The sequence below is a fragment of the Penaeus vannamei genome, chromosome 32 (assembly GCF_042767895.1).
Source record: "Penaeus vannamei isolate JL-2024 chromosome 32, ASM4276789v1, whole genome shotgun sequence".
NCBI lineage: Eukaryota > Metazoa > Arthropoda > Malacostraca > Decapoda > Penaeidae > Penaeus > Penaeus vannamei.
In genome coordinates, this window is record NC_091580.1 from 24,287,006 (window position 1) to 24,292,005 (window position 5,000).

Here is a 5,000-nt window from a genome sequence, read left to right on the forward strand (position 1 = left end):
TATTACTAACAGTGCGAAAGTCTACGGCCCATTCTGACACATTCCAATTACTATCCTGTAGCTCAGCAAAAGGTTGAAATTACTAGATCCTAAGAATATGACATTATTCCTATGCTTCATTATCTATATAGTCTGGCCAACGCTCTAAATAATCTTTAAACGTATTACAGACATAGATATCGCAGTATAAATCTCAACGACATCACCTTTTGTTCCTTGTAATAACGTGTAGCAAAAATCACAGTGGCCAGAAGTTGACTTTATCGACAACGACCCACATATCAGTTACAGATTATTAAACTTTACATAGAATGCACAAAGGCTGAAAATAATTTGTTAGAAATAATGCATTAGAAGGCACAGTTAATAATGTTCCGTTATGTCACAGGGAACAAGGGAATGAAAGTGGTTTGTCAACTTTCCTAGAATATATATATTGTGAAGGAAATACATTGAGTCAGTACATATGAGTAAGTTTTACAGGTGGTTCAGGCACTTCATCAAATAAGAACAAGTTGGAGTGAGATCACTGTTCAGGTTCTTGGTTAGAAAAGAAGCCCACATAGATTTGATTATAAATGATATTAACAAGCATTTCCTTAAGTTAGTTTATTAGACCATATTAGAGTCTCTATACAGGAATGACGCTGATGAGTGCATGTCACCGTGGCGTGAATCAGTGTGAGTATAGTGGAAAGACAAAACTATAATATTTTGCAACAACGCTCTCCATCAGATAATCTTCATGGCTTGAAACCATAGAAACTAGCTTGGCAGGTATATTTTTTTACGACTGTAAACATGCACAGGAATTTAATTTTCTTACCTACAAAAGACTTACTCAAAGCGATAGTTAAAAAGTTAATATTTTACAACGACGCTCTACACCAGAAAGTCATCACGGCTTGAAACCATAGAAACTGGCTTGACAGCAATACATATTTACAACTGAAAACGTTATACGGCAAGGGCCAGGAATTCTGCTCTCTTGCTCACAAAGAAATTTATTCTACAGGGGAAGATGTCAGCAATATTCTAGTTGACATCCGTATTGATGGGTATTGCAATAATGTGCTGAAATTTACCATGCATACTCCAGAGACCATTGTATGTGGGCAATTCAAAGAAAGACAATGCAGAATTTTTTTTCTTTTTGTAGAATAATTATGATTATAATTATATATAAAAAATAACTTCAATTATAGCACGGACTATGTGTTCTCTTGCACACAGCAGGTAAGTATCCCATGACAATACAATCGCTCTGGAACTCTGAAACTTTATTACTCCTTCCTAATAAGCTTACAAAAGTTGTTTTGTTTTTTATAGTACAGTTTTTTTTTAACTATTCACTCGTATAATGAGATATGTTGTCAGCTTGAATAAGACTAAAATATCGATTTATATGACTATTTACTGATATTAGACAAATTAAAGCTTATCAATGCAAAACATTTCTCATGAGGCATAGGGATAAATGCGATTTAATTAACCTTGTCAACAGTCCTGCTAGGCCAGCTTATATCGCATGTAAAGTTATTTATGTAACAACAACAACAAAAATGCATACCACGCCTTTATGAGTAACTGTTTTATCAGGTGCGTAACTAAAGGAAATAATAGAAATAATATGATTTAAGTTGTCTAGCAATGTTATTTAGGAGAAAGATCCATTTGCCCTTGTAGTGGTATTAGATATACATGATTGAAAAGTAGGTTATTGACCTTTTCATTTGAAATAGCTACAAACGGGGGTTTAGTTGGGAGATTCTCTCTCTCTCTCTCTCTCTCTCTCTCTCTCTCTCTCTCTCTCTCTCTCTCTCTCTCTCTCTCTCTCTCTCTCTCTCTCTCTCTCTCTCTCTCTCTCTCTTTCACTGACCATGTTACAGCCAGGCATCTTATATTTTATAACTAGTCTTTGTTTCATGGTGGTACTTATCTGTCTCCTATTTTCACTGAGAACTAGCTTTACTCCTTACTCTGTACCTCTTTAATGCTGTACTGTACAGGAAAGGATGACGGGACTGTCTAAGTAGATAGTTCCTAATTGCAAATATCTCTGTAAAATAATCTTCATGGTTGGCTAATAAATCATAAATATATAACACTATAAACACAGGCCTTGGAACTGCCCTCGCTTGATCCCACGGCCTGTCCCTGGGCAACGTCCCTTGGGGTGCATGCTAAATTTGGCATTATGGGGGCAAGGGGGCTTGAAGCATATGAGGCAGAATACTAAACGGTTTTTTCAGCTATTCTCTCTCTGTGTCTCTCATTTTCAGTCTGCCAATATTTCCCCGCTCTATTTGAATATATATATACATACATATATATATATATATATATATATATATATATATATATATATATATATATATATATGTATATATATATATATATAAATGTATATATATATATATATATATATATATATATATATATATATATTCATATATATATATATATATATATACACATATATATATATATATATATATATATATATATTATATATATATATATATATATATATATATATATATATATATATATATATATATATATATATATATATATATATATATATATATATATATATATATATGTATATATATGTATATGTATAGGCAGTATATGTACACACGCACACACATACACACACACACACACACACACACACACACACACACACACACACACACACACACACACACACACACACACACACACACACACACACATATATATATATATGTGTGTGTGAGTGTGTGCGTATGTGTGTACATATACTGCATATACATAAACTATAATAATGCCTTCAAACGTGTAAAGATAAGGCACAGACACACACACAAACATACACAAGCATACAAACTAATATACAATAATTCTAATAAACATTTACAACGTTGATGGAGTGAATGATAAAAGATAGCATTAATTACAAATGAAAATATTAAACATGACTATTTGTACCTTCTGACCTAGCGTAACAACCACAAATCAGTGCTGAACATGTTTAGTTTTTGAAAATATTACGAATTAATCACTGCTCATATTGGCGAACCAATTATGCCCAAGGATTGAATGCCATCATTTGTAAAAGGTGTAATATTTTTTTTATATAAATTCATGAAGCATATGTGGTCTTTCTTATTTAGTAATTGATGCTTTGGGGATTAATGTGTCAGTGATCCTGTTGTCTGTTTTTTTTTTATTATTATTTATGTTTTGTGTAATTTTTATTTGATTATGATAATGACTAAAAAATACCCTCGGGGGGAAATTTGCCAAGGCCAAAACTATTTCCTGCCTCTCTTAGTTTGTAGTATGTTTTTATTTTTTGTTCTCTCTCTCTGTCTCTCTCTTTCTTTTCTTCACCTCTCTCTCTCTCTCTGTGATTCTAAATACCTTTTACTCTCTCTCTCTCTCTCTCTCTCTCTCTCTCTCTCTCTCTCTCTCTCTCTCTCTCTCTCTCTCTCTCTCTCTCTCTCTCTCTCTCTCTCTCTCTCTCTCCCTCCCTCCTTCCCTCTATCCTCTCTCTTTCTCCCACTCTTCCCTTTCTGGATTCCAAACATCTTAAGGGAATAAAATACAAACAAGATAATGATAATAACAGCTGGCATCACACGTGTTCACCGGATCGAACTGTATATCCTCGAGCACGACTCTCAAGACCTGGGAATCGTATCAACGAGTCCTCTGCTTGGGAAACCTCGCGGAAGCACCGAACATCTTCCGCTCCTTTGGAATGTTCTCTGTGGCCGGAATTCCTCTCCCCGGACTCGAGGGTCCACTCTGGAATCTGAAAGTAGTTCAGGTCCGGATTTCCCTGGCCAGGAATTCTTCTCAAAGTGGCAGGGCATGTAGGCCTATTTGAATACACTGGGGACTTTGATAGGTACTCCGACATATAGGTAATGGTGTAGGGTGTACCTTCGATGGGTAATGTTATTGTTGTTTAGAGTCCATTAGATGTATTGAATAAAGTCGATATAGCCTTTACAGAAGGTTAACGAGTATTACAGGACAACAGCTACGATTACCAAGCGAATATCTTAGTCATTTAAGAGAATTCCTGCCTTTTCTAAGCTAGTAAAACCCTGTTTGAAACTAAATAGTTCTAGCATAAATATGTCGTGTTTGAAGACTACCAAAGAAAATATAGCAACCATATTTCTGTTAAAGAATATTACACTGTTTATCATCTGACCTTCCCTTCCTCCTCACTTTATATTGCCTCGGAATTACACATTCATTTATCACAAGGAGAATATACGCCCAAAATACGTACGTTAATCTCCTACCGAAAGTATCACTCGAACGGACGCAACAACCCCAAACCTTCCCTCAGAAATATGTACGTACAAAGAAGTAGTTCGCAAGGCTAATTAGAAAGCAAACAGTGGCGCGAACATCCATTCTACACAGACCACGCACCTCTAAGAGTCATGGCCGTTTTCGCCTTTCATAACTCGAACAGTCTGCGATGGACGCCCGGGATCGAAGAGCATCCGTGTCCAATCTAATGAAACGAGGTGAAGGAGAAATCGCCCTTTCCGACTTCACGTTGCTCACGCACACACACGCACACGCACACGCACACGCACACGCACACGCACACACACACGCACACACACACACGCACACGCACACACACACACACACACACACACACACACACACACACACACACGCCGCATACAAACAAACACACAATCATATACATATACATATGCATACTTAAATATGTTAGTACATATTAATGTATGTGTTTAAATCTCAGTGCGTAATTACTTATTCATACACAAACATAAAAAAGTGGAACCGAAGTGAAAAGATTTCTCTTCCGTGGAACACCTAAGCCTCGCTAAGGATCCTCCATGTCTAATTACCTTAAAAAATAGAATACCTTTTATTTGCAAGTCAACCAACGCTACACTCGGCCATCAGATCACTAATTGCCTTTTTACAACTGAATGCTTTTCATTGATGATTCA